General features: G+C 39.8%; 1 long non-coding RNA gene across 1 annotated transcript; it reads right to left on the bottom strand.

Moving 5' to 3' along the window:
• Window positions 1-857: 857 nt before the first annotated feature.
• Window positions 858-15,805, bottom strand: LOC120443264. Its single transcript, XR_005615292.1, has 3 exons — window positions 15,766-15,805; window positions 1,624-1,688; window positions 858-980 (listed from the first exon to the last, which is right to left on the bottom strand). It is a non-coding gene; the product is annotated as an uncharacterized LOC120443264 (long non-coding RNA).
• Window positions 15,806-17,450: the final 1,645 nt, after the last annotated feature.

Here is a 17,450-nt window from a genome sequence, read left to right as displayed (position 1 = left end):
GTCAATTTAACACTGTCCAGCTTCTCATAAAACCAACTGGATTCATGTTAAGAAATATCACTGGTTTGGGTAATCCCTCTTGTTTTGTATATAGCAGCTGAATTCAGTGGACAGTTGTTCATAGACTTACAAAGACAGACATAAACCGGTTGTAATGGAACATATTCATTTATTTAATCTTATATATACTATACACACATATAATCATGTGGCTCACCCCTTTTTTATCATTTATGAATAGCAATAAATAATAATAATAAGTATTTATGATATTTGTGAGCAGAAATTAAAAAACTAAAGTTTGAGTCTTTATTAACACATTCATCAAGAATCTGGCATCTTTCACTGATGTTTAAACAGAATGATAAGAAGGACTCATAACAAAGCTTAGCTGTAGTTTTTAATATATTTATTAATAAATGATCATGCACATTTAAAACCACCGCAGCATGTTAAAATCACACGCACAAAAAAAAACAGTTTTTAGCTTGCTAAATAAATCAAAACGATATTTGTGTAATATCTACATCAATCTTAAAAAAATAAGAGCAAAAATGCTATCAGTGATAATCTTGTATCGCTTTGTTTACTGTACATTTGGCTTCTTGCATGTCTTTTGGTGGCAAATTAATTATGCTTAAAATACAAGTGCATGAAGGGGGTGAGAGAGTCTTTAGCCACATCTGTACAAGAGCATGTAAAAGGAACAATTAGATTAATATTCATGGCATTATCATTAGTGAACATTTCAAATTTAAATGTCACCGTTATTAGTAAATCTTCAAATCCATAAACAAAAATGATCATTCACCGTTTTTTTTAAAATCCTTTTTGTTTTCTCTTCTTTTCTATTTTTCCTTTTGTGTGAAGAGCTGATGACAGACAGGAGCTTTAAATGGTTTGTATCTGGATTGCTTACCTACTGAATTGTAGGTTATTTACTCTTTGGGATTTTGCCGGCATCGCACAAGCTTCTTCAGCTGATGGTGTAACACAAGAAATTAGTTCATTAAGAAATACATAGACATTTGAAACATTCTATAATTAAATCCACAATTTATAAATATTTCTACCTTTAAATTATGTGTGTGCAGATAAAACCCCATGAATCACATTACTATTGTTAATCGTGGTTAAATATTATAAACAGTGTTATATTGCCTGTTATCTTTTCACAGGAGAAATTGTAATTTCATAGATTAACATAAGTTAACACCAATAATACCCTTACCTCTGCTCACAGCTACATTGTTGAATTCTTTATGTGATATGTGTTTATGCACCACTTACCTTAAATATGCTTAATTGAGGGAATTACACTATTAAATAATGTATAACTCTTTTAGCATATGTAATTTTAGAAAGGTGTTAATGCTTGTTAAAACTGCAAAGCTCACTTTAATGTCTCTGAATACATGAATATATACATCAGCTATTTTTTCAAGCATATGTCACATTAAGTTCATGCAATAATCATGTATCACGCTGAGAATGAAACTCGGCACTCATTCTACCACTCCATCTCTGCTCATCAGTGCCACGAGAACATAATGAGCACACTGTAAACATTATGTAATACTTTCTAATGCATAATGCTTCATAATGCTTTAAGCTGAGCATCACCTCTGTTCTCCGTGGGAAACGTGGCTAGTGGACCTCAACTTTTGCGAGGAATGTGCTGATTCCCCCTGCAAAGGAACAATGGATATGTCAGCGACAGTGCTGTATGTGTAGTTAGACAGGAACACAACACCGCCTGAGAGACCTTGAGGTTTTTCAGAAAAGGAAGAAATAAAGACGAGAGAGAGAAGAAAAAGTGTGTGGCGTCCAATTCGATGACGGAGAGCCTCATTCATCCTTGATGCAACAGCAGAGACTAGTGGCGGAAGGTAGCAACGTATGCCCGCCTCTCTCCTCTGTTCCCATTTTTCCTTCCACTCTTGTCATATTGGTTTACCTCTCTCCTCCTCAATCACTCTCCTGTTGTTTCTTCTCTTTTTTTTCCATATTAACTTGACCTTTTCCTCTGTTTGCAAGATTATTATGGCTACAATTATTAGAGATTATGCCGAGGGAAGAGGAGTGTGTGCGCCTGTGGGTGTGCACTCAAACACACTTACATGCTCACATAAAGCAGCTTTTTATTAGGTCTGTACAATGGCGCTTATTGACTTTTCATATCACCTAAAGGGCAACACCCATGAAATAGAGGACTTATATTTTCTGTTGTTTTGTTGTATTAAGCATGGATGTGGGAACTGCTTCCCACCCTTTCCAGCCCCTGTTGCTAATTTTACACTCAGTTTACAGAAGCTACTCAGGAAAATGCATTATAATTTATTAGCAGTTTTTGCACAAAACTTGTTTTTTTTTAAGGGAAAAACAGGGAGCAAAAGCTACTGAAATTAAATTGAAATTGAAGCCAACATGTTTCCTCTTCTTGTTTCCTTTGTCAGTCTTTGTATTTGCTGCCACACACAAACACAAATCATCATATTTGACTGTGTGTTTCGCAGCGTGTTGATGAGCAGAAGCCAAAAGGACGGGAGGTGGAGAGTGTTCAGCTGTGTGGAAGAATCTGAGCTTAATCAGAGCTGAGGGCCAGCAGATTAATTACACCACGACTTCCACACACAACACCTAAAGCCTCATGTTGACACACACACACACACTCACACACACGTGAGCAGAAGCACACAACACTGGTGGCCCTGGCTAATAAAGACGGCATGCTAATGAGCAAGTGTAGCCCCTAAAAAAAAAGGGAAGAGAAAAAACAGCCTCAGAGCAAATAATTCATAAAGTCATATTGATCTGTGAGTAGAGGCGTTAAGCCTCCATTAAGGGCAACAAAAGGAAAGCATCATGCTTCATCAACAGGAGAAGCTGAGGGGAGAAATGTGAGATCACAGACAGATTGTCATTAAGGACGTCATGTGACACGCTTGTCATGTTTGCACCCTGCACAATGCACGCATAATCATCGTGACAGCACAGGCGGGAAAGTGGAAGTGTGGCGCCCTCACACTGTAACACACAACGAGAGGAGGGGAAAGGGAGAGAAGGGAAAAGACAATAATGAAAGATTAAGAGGAGGAGAAGGAGAACAAGGAGGGAGGGCTCCTCTAATAAATCAGAAAAACATGCAGCTCCCATTTGTTTGGGGCTGGACTCAGGCAGAGCTTTTATGAGTGTGCTGCGATCCGGCAGCACACCGCATGAATACTAAATCTTTACTGTTAAATAGCCACGCTCGAGTCGTCACGGTCGCCACGACACTGCGAGATGGAAGCGAGTGGAAAAACTTGCTTGCTGTGTAGAATCAAGGCTTTGGAATAAAGGGTCAGTTCACTCAAATGAAAAAACAAAACAAAAAAGGTGTCTAGAAATATAGTGTCATTTAGTTTTTGAACTTTACTGTAACATATATTGTTGAATAGTTGCATCGAGCTTTAGCATATTTACTATGTTTGCAGTGGAGAACGATTCAAGTCAGTTCACCTAAAAAGGGTTTATTGGTGACTCTACTCTGAGCTTCTTCTTGAATGAATTACCTGATCTCTAAGGGAGAGGCTAGCTACCCTTTGGAGAAAGTTAATTTCTGCCGCAATCTTTTATTTTTGGTCACTGTCCAAATCTCTTGACCAAAGGTGAGCATCACTGCCTGAATCCATCAGTCACCCTCCTTACTTGTGAACAAGACCCTACGCTCTTGCGATAGTAACTTGCCCCTGACCTGGAGTGGGCACACCACCTTTTCCAGCTGATGTCCTTAGACTCAGAGCTGCTGATTCTCATTCCTGCCACTTTGAAGCACTGCAGGGTTTTGACAGAATACACTCTACAGTGAAACTCATCAACACACATAGTTAGCTTGCAGAGTTAGCTGCACGTACTGGGTGGCTAATAGCAAGTAGCTAATACTTAAAGGCTGTACTCTCATACCGTGAGTTACTCATATACTTGATTACCTAACTGAACTCCATCCATCCGTTTTCTTCCGCTTATCCAGGAGCCGGTCGTGGGTGCAGCAGCCTAAGCAGAGAAGCCCAGATCTCCCTCTCAGCCCAGCCACTTCCTCCAGCTCAGGAGGTTCAGGAACACCAAACAGTTTCCAGACCAGCTGAGAGATATAAGAACTCTCAGTATACAATTAAGACCTTCAAGGGGAAATCACGATATATTCAGCGACATGAAAGTCTTACTATATGTGACACACAATTCATATGACACCCAAACATTTTGACAGACCTAAGAGATGCCGGACACAGAGAACAGCCCTCAGCAGATTCTCTGTGCCCGCTACAATCTTGAATATTTACAGCATACTGCATTTTGTATGTTATTGAACTGAAAGATGGCTGCATTTTTTTGTTTTACCATATTATGTAATGAATGCTCCGTAGTCCTATTATTTTTACAGACAGTGTGTGTGTAATCTAAAAAACACTGTGTGCCTTTGAGCAGATATGAAACTGTTTTGATGTGAGTCAGAAGTGCTGTGAATATGGTTTGAATATTAGGCTTTGTCCTTCATTTGAATGAATTCATTGTGTTGCTTCATTTTTCTTAAATGCTTATTGATTTGAGTTTATATTGTAAATGTTTGTGATGCATTGTGTGTATATTACAGTATGCAGGTGTCACTGATGTTTGTGCTGAACATCTATGAAAATACTTAAATTCTTTTGGTTGCATTCATTCAAGCTCTGCCAGTGCCTTTTTTAAAGAACTGCAATCACCTCAGCAAGACAAAGACAAGCAGTGTCCACTGGTCCAACAATTAACAGAACAAAAAGTTGAATGGTTTAAAAGAGAGCATAATAGGGACGACACGTTTACTTTTTAACCAACGAATATACATAAACAAGCAGCTGTGACACAGGTAGCATTGATTCCATGCCTGGAGGAATAGAACTTGCATCTAACAGACGCCAAATGATGTAACTACAAAATCTTCTGAAACCTATGCTGGAACTTGTGGCACTATCTGACGTGCACTTCCTCAGAAGAAACCAACAAAGGTTGTTTCAGCGGTTGCCAATAACAACTGTGATTGTCCCATTTGGAACCGGCAATTCCGTCTGTGCATTTCTATCTACTTCTCCTTATGCTGCCATTTTTCCAAAAAGATTAGAATGAGAACACATCAACTCGAAGAGACAAAACTGCAGAACATTGGAGGCACATCAGCACAGGTATAAATGCTTGTAATGCCACCTTGCCACTTAAATCGCCACTTTTATAGGCTATATCATAAGCTCTAAATAGTCTAAATCAGGCCTCAGTCAGCAGCAACAAAGCCTCTCCTCTGGTCCTGTACAAGTAGGCAGATGTAAAACCACAGAGGAACCAGGAGGAGGCCCTATATTGGGGCTTTTTCTTTTTGGTCAAAAAGGAAGTTAGGAAGGGCTGTTACTGGTTTGCAGACCTAGAAATCTGTCCTGATATCACATTCAAATGTTTCCTAACCTTCTTGCTTTGAGTACAACTCAATAACATAGCTAATATGTATATAATTCCTTAAAATCGCCACAGTGAGCTAAAATAAACTCTTTTTTCTATGGCCAAACCCTTATTAACTGCCCAGTAGTATGCCAAGTGCATATTATTTTTGAAGTGTTACTACTGCAGCTGCATGTAGTGCAGTAGTAACAATACTGGAGAGTAACCAAGGTACTTGAGATCTAACAGTATATCATAAATCATGACTTCAAAGAAAGGATGATTCACAAGAGCAATAAAATGTTATTTATGTAGCACTAAATCGTAACAGCAATCGTCTCAAGGTGTGTTACATTGTAAAGTAAAAAACCTAAAGTAACCAGAAAACCCCAGGTTAGCAAGCACTTGGCGACAGTGGGAATAAAAAACAGTGGCATGAAATGTGTCATGATTAAAATTTTCTGTTTTCTGTTTTACAGCTGGGACTAAAGTATTTACAGTATTGCCACATAGGTGTTAGTAACATGATATCAATATTTCTTTTTAAAATATCAAGAGTATTTTATTGTAATTATTTCAGATTTTTAATTGGAATTTGTAACATCTGAAAAGGAAGTTCTTTCTCCCCACCATCACCAAGTGCCTGCTCACAGGGGGTCCCCCTCTCTAATATTGTAGCAGTCTTAACTCGCACATTGTGATGACTGAATAAAATTGAAGCAATTTCATTTGAAGCAATACCCATATTTATATAGACATCTGACACCGTAACTGTATAATCACAAAAAACAAGAAAACACATATTAGACCCCATTAAGATATCTTGATTTTCCTTTGTATCCTCTTTTGACTTAATAGTCTCCTTTGTAATGAAAACTCCTGAAATAATTTTTGTCAGAATTGGGATATGGTTCTCTGCACACCGAAGCACCTCGGCTCTCTCAGGCAGTTTAATACCTGCAGCGTGGAGGGAAAGGGAGTGCAGCATATTTTGTTGCTCATCTAAATGATTACAGATTATTCAGATAGTGAATCGTAGCTGTTTGTAGCTGATGTCTTGTAATTGCTGAAAATCAGTGCTGTTCACTAGCAGATAGGGAGGACTCAATGACTCGCAAGTATTCTGCGTTTTATCTCGTTCAGACATGAATTTTTCCAATTCCAAACCAAAGCCATTGTGAGCAAGGCACTTTCATTATATCAGAGATGGCTGGCTGTTGGACATACATTTAAGTAATAAAAGACCACACAATGTATGCGTGTCCATTGTTCAGGATAGTGAAGTAATAAGTTTTTGCGAGTGCAGCTAATTCAGAGTGTGTGCATGTGTGTGTGTATAGGATTTACATAGCACTTTTTCTCCATTTTCACACATGTATGCACACACACGGGCTTCTGCTTGTGCCTCTGAATGATTGAGATTGCCCTGGCAGAGGTCCAAACCTTGTTTTGGGTTTAGCCCATGCTGAGAGAGGAGAGCAGAAGCAGAGAGTGATATACTTCATCCCGACTCTCATTAGACAATTCGGGGAACACGTCAAACCGCAATTTGTTTCCCTTGCATCCAATAAACAGCTCATTCACCGGTCAATCAGTCACCACAGCAGCTAGTCAGATTAAACCCAGCGGAGGTTGACAGAAAGAAAAGAGAACCAGAGGAGAGGACAGCTGAGGCAAAGAGCTAATGGCAAAATACCACTCATCTGAAATATATGTCGCCTTTTGCTCAGTGATGCCTTTGGTGACCGCAGCAGCTTTTGGAGATTGGTCCTGTTTATGAGATGAGTGATGAGAACACACACTGTAGTTTTTCATGCTAACACCTCAGAACATATTAGGTCAGCAATGGTATTTAAAATGAGAACATTTCTACCAGCCTTAAGTGGAATCATCTGAAATGACATATATGTGTAAATATGTCCGATGTGTAAAAGAATCTATCGCGCTCATCAGGGACTATTTTCTTTAAAGCAAGTGGAAGGACTGGGTGATCGTATGGCACAGAAATGTCAGTGATTCACACCACTCATTCATTCTGCCCAGAGACAAAATATTTTGACATCTGGATATTTGATATATATATATATCAAATATCCAGATGTCAATATATATATATATATATATATGTATATATATATATATATAGATAAGGGTTTGTCTAGTGGTGGTAGACAAACAGAAGAATACGGCTGTAGTGATCGATGTAGCGGTTCCGAATGACAGCAACATCAGAAAGAAGGAACACGAGAAGCTGGAGAAATACCAAGGGCTCAGAGAAGAGCTCGAGAGGATGTGGAGGGTGAAGGTAACGGTGGTCCCAGTGGTAATTGGAGCACTAGGTGCGGTGACTCCCAAGCTAGGTGAGTGGCTCCAGCGGATCCCGGGAACAACATCAGAGATCTCTGTCCAGAAGAGCGCAGTCCTGGGAACAGCTAAGATACTGTGCAGGACCCTCAAGCTCCCAGGCCTCTGGTAGAGGACCCGAGCTTGAAGGATAAACTGCCCGCAGGGGCGTGCTGGGTGTTAAAAAAAAAAAAAAAAATATATATATATATATATATATGCTTATTTCAAGAGAGGCATCTGACCACAGTCTTAAACTGAGCCCAAACCTTAGAGGGAACTGGTTTATACACCCAACCTGCCTCATTATAGCTCAGTGCATTATGTTTTCAGTCAAATCACTCACTTACTTTTTCACCAAAACATATTTCACATTGCACTTCTGAAATAAAAAATCTAACTCATCACATCACAAGGATCTCCACTGTATTCAGCAGTGCCTTCTTCTATATTGTTTGCTCTGATGACACCCCATCAGTAGCCAAAAGCTAAATTGATGGATCGTCCAGTCATGTTTCTTAAGCAAACCTCTGGAGGACAATTTTAGACCCGACACTCCTTCTGATCATTATGCAAAAGAGAGGAATGCATAGCTATAGGTACATAGTGCTCACACTTTCACACAAGTACATACTGCTAAAACTTTGAGGATCAAAGCTTTCTGTGATGTTACTTCATTTTATGAATGGGCATAGAGCGTAATGCATAAACCATTTTGGGGGCTTTGTTATGACAGTTGAGAACAGGCAGAAAGGTTGGGAGAAAGAGTACCTGACTGTAGTTGCCTTGCATCAACTACAGTATAGGTTGCCTGCTCAACCCAGTGAGACAAATCAGAACCCACAATCCATAAGCTCATTTAGTGAAAAACTGTGATTTTGAGTTGGAATACTTGACATGTTCATGGCATCATTAGAACTGCATTATAAACATTATAATACATTATATCCTTCCAGCAAGTGGGAATTTAAATGATTTGATGTCTGTGACAGAACTCTACTTTTGCACCTTCTCTTGACTCTTTGTTAACATATTACACATTTAATCTATTTGGCTAACCAGTCTTTTCAGGCCATATCTGTGTATGTGTATAAAAGAGTGAATCATGAATCATGCAGTCATATAAAAACATACCAGTCTTGACTGAATTTAGGTCTTACCTTTTTTGAAGCTAGCTAGCAGGTTGCACCAAAGTTTAGAGGCATAGCAGAAAAAATCTCTAATTTTATAACAGATATTTTTACAGAAATATACATAAAGATAGTCAGGTTAAAAGCCTCAGCAGCATAGCTCTGAACGCACAACCTGCTACCCAGTGTGGTCGATGAGCTGTTGAAAGAGCATGACAGTTACTGATCAGAAATGAGTTTTTACTGGCTGAGGTTTAACAGAAGTACTTCTCAAGGAACAAGTTTGAGATTTTAGTTCACAGAGAGAGGAAAAAGTAAATCCAGTCAATACAATAACACCCAGGCGCTGTCGTGTATGGCCAAGGGTCATTAAGCTAGAGCTTAGAGTTTTAATTTAATGTGAACTTAATGCGATTGCTTATCCATTTATTAATGACAGTAATAAATAATGGCTGTGTCAAGGAGTGATTGGTCTTGCTTCAGAAAAGACACTGCAACACTTAGGACTGCAACATATTTGATGATGGTGTTTCAGACAACAGTGTACAGCCAACTCTGTGTTTGCAGTTTGGAGAAGGCTCTTTTCTTTTCTATTTTTTGTTTGTTTTTATTCATTTTTTTATATGACATTACAGTTGCCATATGCAGTTACCCAGCTGTTTTAAGAAGGCAGCAGGGACTCATTCACTAGTAATTCACTGATTACACTGTCCAAGTCAAGTCACTTTTATTTATATAGCATGACCCAAAGTATTTTTAGTAAAACTTTATAAACCACAAAGCCCCCATAGCCCTAATGGCAAATACAAAGAATAAACTAAACATATTATTGACGATTTAATTTGGTAATGTGCTTTACTGAATTAAGTATTCCAGGTACTCCATTTGCTTTTTCTACCCCACTATATTTTTTAAAATACTGTACTCTGTACCACTTATTTTAAAGCTAAATTATCATTCTACACATATGTTAATCAAAATCGTCAAATTACATTACAGTGATATAAATATAATAGAAAGCTACTTTGAGCTGCTCACTTATTTCCAAGGGGCAGCCACAGTGTGGAACTCCACATGTTTGATTAGGCCTTCGTGCCACAACCCCAATGGAATCTGTGTCTCCTCCTGGGATAACTGGGAATCTTTTGCTTGTTATGCAAATGTGTAAACCTCTACACTATGGATGCACACATCAAGCATATATATATATATATATATATGTGTGTGTGTGTATATATATATGTGTGTATATATCCTCCTAGGACCTGCTGTCCACATATGTGGACATCACATTTTTGGTTATTTTGACCAAAATACTCAATTTTGCTCTACAAGGGCCTGATATCCACTTACGAGGACATTATACTGCTACTGTTCTATCAAAATTTTAAATGAATATCCTCATTTGTGGCTCTCATTTTCTTAAAAAACAAAAATAAGGTAAAAAAAAAAAATCTGGAAATTCTTTGTTTTACATTCATTGGGCCCTAATATGCCCAAATATCAAAGAGAAATTAAAAATGCATGTCGTGGAAGAGTTCGGGTCTTAGGAGGTTAAATATATATATATATATATATATATATATATATATATATATATATATATATATATATATATGTGTGTGTGTGTGTGTGAAAAGTTTACATGCTTAAACTTTTCTACTATCAGTTAGAGTAATGACTTAAATACTTCTTTTGCCTCTAATATAAAACAATTTTCAGCAACTTTTCATATAATAAATCTGTGTGAGAGCATGGACCGGACCCACTATATTCCATACCAATTTTCTATGGTATATCTACTACTCTGATTGGCACAGCGTATTAGTACAGTATGGATGATGCGTGCATGAACTTGTAGACGTGTGTTGAAGGGGGGCATTGTGGATACTTGACGTTGTGTTTTGTGTCCCTGCATGTGCAAAATTGTATTATATACTGCATTTTGTATGTGTGTGTGTGTGTGTGTGTGTGTGTGTGTGTGTGTGTGTGAGAGAGAGAGAGAGACAGAAGAGTGTCCTTGTCAGAACACCTGCTGTCTCCTCCCCTACGTTCTCTACTCCTTTTGTTTGTCTACCATTACATCAATTCTCTCTCTCTCTCTCTCTCTCTTCACACACACACACACACACACACACACACACACACACACACACACACACACAATACAAGGAAATTCTGCAAACAAATACAGGACTTTAATTCAGTATAGGACATGTCACTACTGTAAGCACACTCCTGCAAACACACTTCTATAAAGGCTCGCGCTGTCTTCCACTCTCTCTCTCTCTCTCTCTCACACACACACACAGACACACACACACACACACACACACACACACACACACACACACACACACACACACACACACACACACACACACACACACACTATTTCCTGGTGCCAGTGTCTTTCATCCCCGTTTTCCTGTTTTTCCACCTTGCCCCTTTCTCCCACTCCCTCCCCATCTCTCTCGTTTGCTCCTCCACTCCTCCATCCATCCTTCCATCTCCTCCTCCCTCTCTCATTACCTTAATTAGATCCAGCAGATGAACATCGTCTAGTCTGTTGGGGAGGAGGATAGGCCTCGGTGATGCAATAAGGCTCATTTGCATCGGCAAAGTTAATTGCGGGAGCGGAGCAGGTGTATGGCAATAATGATCATCACACATGACACTCACCTGTGACCGGCGGCGTACGTGACACACACAGGCACACACAGAGAAACTCACATGCGTCCTGCCACGTGTTCAGCAACGTGTATATGGGGTTTAAGTCAGGGAAGTGCCAGGCAAAGCCAACACACAAACACACACAAACACACACTCATCCAATCATCTCTTGTCACCAAGTTTTTACTTCATAACTAATCCCCAAACTCCTTCTGGTAATATCTATTGGATGATGGCCACAGACATTCATATTCCAACGACACCCAGTAGGCAAGTGAAATATCAGTAAAAATATGAAGAGCGCATTCACATGCAATGAGAAACAGCAAATAAAAGTCTGGCATGCTGTGGGACATAAACAAGGTGCTGTTGGACAGAGATCAAGAACCATGAAAGAGAATTGTTTGAAATGAGCTGTACATTAAAGAGAGCACTCCGGTGGCTTTGTGCTGCACGTCCCAGAGATTAGCTATCAGGCTGAAAGTGTGCTAAGCATAAGCCGTCTTTGCATGATTCACAGCTTGAAATAATCCCTCCTTATATCTCATACTAGTTCTTGGAGTATTCTCTTACTGATCCGGCCCACAAGCTCATGTGAATGTGTTTACATAGGTCATCAAGGGAGCCAAAAGGTGTTTTTCTCATAGACCAGTCACAGGACTACTGCCTGCTGGTTTTTAGAAAGAATCCAAGTTTAGGGCATTTCCACACTGACTTTACTTTTGAGATCTGGAAGAACATTGTGTATTTTCTATTTCCCAGCTTTACTTCTGATTTACTAGTGATGACCATAGGTTTTAAGAATTAATTGCAATTTAATGAAGTAAAGAATTCATGTTGATGCAGAAGGAGCCCTCTGCATGACATGATTGCTTAGCCTGCAGAGAATTCCAGTCTGGTGCCAGCAGGGAAAGTTGATGGGTTTGTCATCCCACCCAGACCTGAATAATTTATAGACCTTGAAGTGAGGCTCACACCTCTTTGTTGCCAGGTTGAGGACTTGGCGATGTAGCACACTCTTGGATTCTGCCAGGTTGGGTGGACAGGGTGGTGTTGATGTAGGTTACACCTACATCAATAGCGCAAGATTTGTATTTCGCTGTGCATATTTGACACTGCTGGATTCAACACAGCTCTAAGCCATATTTAGATGCACCAAGGTATGACATCACACACACTTTATACTTGAACTGGTACTGAGGGCAGATCGAGCACATGAGAGGCTTTTTATACTGATTAATGAGTACTAGGTCATTTCCAGCTCAGTGGATCCATTGGGAAAATCTCTCACTCTGTTTTGTTCGTTCATCCAACGTTGAGTTGACTTTTCCATGACTGTCCAGAGTGCTTATAGTTACAAATTGAGATCATATAATGGTAATGGAAAGACAGAAAGTCCCTTTTTATTAAACTCTAATACCTTTAATAGTAAGTGCTGATCACAAACACTTAAAGGAACAGATAATGTATCAACAATTAAAAGGGAATGCCAAGTGTCTAACATAAAATTAAAATAAGTCAAAATCTGCCAAATGAAAGATGTGGAGCTACCTTCTCTGGAAACTCTTTGTGAGTAAAGGATCAGCTCAGCGCAAAAGTTTTCTTCTTCTTTCAGTTGCTCTCATTAGGGGTCTCCACAGTGGATCATCTGTCTCCAAATACCCAACATCCTTTGCCCAATATACCCTCTATCCTTTCTAATGTTTCTTTGTCTCAAAACTGCTCAATCTGAGATGTCCCTCTAGTATACTCATTACTACTCCTGTCTATCCTGGTCACTCCCAATGAAAGTCTTCAGGATCTCAGCTGCCAACTCCACCTTCTTTTTGTCACTGCCACTGTGTCTAAACCATACATCATAGCAGGTCTCACTCCAGCCTTCAACTTCTACATTACTTCTACCACTGACCCACCGATGAGAACTGTAGCTTGCTATGTGACCACATTACAGTAGTAATTATTTATATCTGCAAGGATAGCAGCACAATAAGAGCAGAGACAAGTCAGAGACATGATGTTAGATTTAAAAAAAATTGAACCAGGAGAGTTTAAAAGCAGAGACTGTTAAACTATTTCCTGGAAAGACACGGGGAAACCTATGCAACCAAAAGTACAAAGGTGTGGACAAAGGGGGGATATATAGAGGTCAGAATAAACAAAGAGAAAACTAACTAAACGTATGGAAAGGAGAGAGTAGTTAATGACTGCATAGAAGGGGGAGTGCTTAGTGGATCATGCGAAGTTTCCAGCAACCGTAATCTCTAGCAGCATAACTAAGACATGGTTTAGGGTCACCAGATACAGCTCTACCTATAAGGTTTATCACAAAGGAAGATTTTGAGCTTAATTTTAAAACTATGCCCAATCCAAATCGAATCCCAACTTGGGGATGATTCCACAGGTGAGGGTCCTGATAGATGAAGCCTCTGCCTGCAGTTCTACTTTTGGGAACTTCAGGAACAACAAGTAAGTCTGCAAGTAAGTCTGCAACCTGTTTGTATGTGAGTTGAGACCATGAGGTTTTTAAGACATGAAGCTTCATTATTCAGGACTCAGAAGACTCCCTTACATCACCAAGGGTATAGGTTCTAAATCTGAAGAATTTTTGTCCGTGCTACCTTGAAATCTACTTGATTAGAATTCACCAGTGTTGGGTAAGTTACTTTAAATTAGTAACTTAGTTACATTACTAGTTACTTCTCTCAAAAAGTAACTCAGTTACTTCAAGTTACTCGTTACTTTCAAAGTAACTAGTTACTAGGGAAAGTAACTTTGGTTTTACTCAGAATTCTCTTGTTAATGTGTTGCTTCCGTAACTGGATACCCAGCAAGACTGCCAGTCTTCTAGCTTGCTTACTTGCCACAAGTGCACTGTGCCACCTACCAATAGAAAGGAAAAATAATGTGCACATTTCCACGAGAGAAATCCCACGCCTGGACCGTCGTTGACTGCCGCCATGATTCTAGCCTGCTTTTACATCCAACACAAAAACTGCAGTCGTGGTGCTTTTGATTGTACTCAGAACTTGGAAATTCTGCCTTCTGAATAGGAAGATGTAGGTAACACCAGACTGCAGATGAGCTGCTTACAGAGCTGGACTGGGACAAAAAAAATAGTCCCGGGCATTTTGACTAGAGACCGCCCACCATTATAGGAAAAATCATAAAGCCTTTGAATGAAAATAAACACTGTTGTGACAGTGATGTACACTGTTCTGATGGTATATATGTATCAATCTATCAATTGTTTGTTGTAAGACTCAGATAATTATTTTTTTTTTAAAGCGAGACATTTTAAATGAGAATAATAAAGAAAAGTATTTCTTTGTGCCCCCTTTCCCTGTTAATGCCCTACCTGCCCCCTGGCAACACTTTGCTAGATCCACCCTGCACAGTTACCAGCTGTCAGCTACTTAGAAAAGGATCCTGGTGTTATTTGTCTCTCAGAAACAGCTCATAACTTCCTTCAACTCATTCATGTGACCTAAAAGGTAAACCTGTTTCTCCATCACCTGTTCAGCTCTGATGATTCAGTAAGGACATCTCCTGGTTTCATCTGCATGTTTCCCTCTCACCAGATAACCAAACCGATATCAAGACCAGCAGCTTTACAGCTGTGGCTCCAGCAAACATCAGCTGATACTAGCAATTAATATTAAATAAATTCTAACAACAGCTGATCAAGCTTAAACGTGCTGCTGTTGTTTAACGCGACATCCGCTGGTTTCCTCTTTCTGGCGTAAAGTGGGCGATAAATAAACAGAGAGAAAAGCCGATCAGCTGATCATTGATCAGTTTCGTGATTGAAGTAGAAACGGGAGAGGAGAGAATGAGAGAAGAAGAGGCAGCTGTGCAGCTTCAGCTTTGTGTCTTTTTCATTGTAGCTGAAGTCCGGGACAAACTGTGTTGCTTTTCACCTCAGTACGAAACGCGTAATATTTTCTCTGAATACCAGACGATTCTGTTTTTTTTTACGGGACGGTTGGCAACTCTAATAATTAACCGTATGAACAAAATAAAGTTCAACATCAGTAACATAGCACCCACCCAGCTGTATAGAAACTCCGTCATGCTAGCTAGCACGCAGTACGAAAAAGTCATCATACCGAAAATAAACTCCACCTAAACTTGGTTTATATCTGACTCCGATAGACTGCAGGTCATAACTTCTTACCTGAAGTTCAGTTCACCTGACACGCGGACGGCGGCCGCTTGGTCTCTCCTCCTCTGCCTCCCTTTTCCTTCATCCACCTGCTGGCCTCCACCACTTGCTAATGTTATTGAATCTGTGGAAGCTCTGCGATATCCACCACCACAGTAACGAGTAACGAGCCTATCTAAATCCCAGTAACGAGTAACGCGTTCCTGGTTTTGGCATAATAACTAGTTACCGTGCTCGTTACCACAATAATAACGTAGTTACTGTAACGCGTTACTTAATAACGCATTAGTCCCAACACTGGAATTCACTAACATGTGATACAATCATTTCTGAAACTTTCTTGTTTTAAAATGTTCCAGCAAAGTTCTGTAGCACAGCGGTCCCCAACCCCCGGGCCTCGGACCGGTACCGGTCCGTGAGTCGTTTGGTACCGGGCCGCGAGAGTTGAGGCTCAGGTGTGAAATGTATGGTTTTCAGGGTTTTTATCGGTTTTCAACGTTATTTTGTTATCGTTTTTATCGTTAACTCGGTTTTCCTGGGTCTTTTCACGTGTGTTATGAATAAATCTTCTTTTTTTCGGTACCGGCACTAGTTTTATTTTGTTGTATTCATCCACGACACCTCATTGCCGGTCCATGAAAATATTGTCGGGCATAAACCGGTCCGTGGCGCAAAAAAGGTTGGGGACCGCTGCTGTAGCATATTGGATATCAAATTGTGTTCCTGTTGTGTAGCTAAATGGACTGGATGACTGTAATGAAGGCCTTTACTGTTTTGAAGTACTGCACGTGACACATGACCTTTAATTATTACAAGATGTAAAGCTAGCTGCTTTCAAGTCATTGTCAGTGAACCCATAGCACTACTTTTTTAAGCCCAGTCTTGTTCTTGCTAATATCTGCTGTGTGTAATGAAACCAATGTGGACAATTAGCAATTATCCATACAAAGAAACTTTAGTTTTTCAAGTGTCGATATTAACTGCACAGCCAACTGTGTTGCAGGCAGTGGAAGAGAAGGAAGGCAGCAAGACTGCAGACCGTTGATTTAAGTGTGAGAATTTGAGGATTGTCAAAGTGAAAATGTGGTGATCACGCCAGATGGCGAGTTTTCCGCACGCCACTTCAAAGAGGCTGGGATGGTGCTTTGTAGGCATTCTGCCGAATGCGTCGCTTTTCATGTGCAGGTCGGAGAGGGTCAGCGATGCTCCGTCTGAGCCTCTTCATTAGACTCCTATTTCCTTCATTACACATCGTGGTTTTAATTGTCTCTCCATACTGTACACATACTCCATTTCTGGCAAAGTTGGGTTTTGCTTCGCGTCAGCACGCTGCTTGGGAAAACAAAATGGTGCAGTCTATTTAAGTCTTTGCACGAAGGACTCTTTTGCTTGTGTGTAAAGGTATGGCATCTGGTGAGGTAAACAAACTGAGAAAGATTTTATTTATTTTTTTAAACACCTGACAGTCTGCTGATCATTACACTAACAGGCCAGTCTGGCTGTGTGGGCTTTTCTGTCAGATCTGGACCATCATCACCCGCTATTAGCATGTTTACCTGTTGTCTGGTTAGTTTCTCACTCCCGCTCAGATTCTGCCTCTCCAGCACAGCACTGTAAATGTGATATAAATGTGTCCTGGCTATAATAATATATTTGAATTTATTTAGTTCGTTTCCAGCATGCTATACACACACCTA

The sequence above is a fragment of the Oreochromis aureus genome, linkage group 13 (genome assembly GCF_013358895.1).
Source record: "Oreochromis aureus strain Israel breed Guangdong linkage group 13, ZZ_aureus, whole genome shotgun sequence".
NCBI classification, from domain to species: Eukaryota; Metazoa; Chordata; class Actinopteri; order Cichliformes; family Cichlidae; genus Oreochromis; species Oreochromis aureus.
Note: the sequence above shows the minus strand (reverse complement) of the source record. Positions and strands in the feature narration are given on the sequence as shown.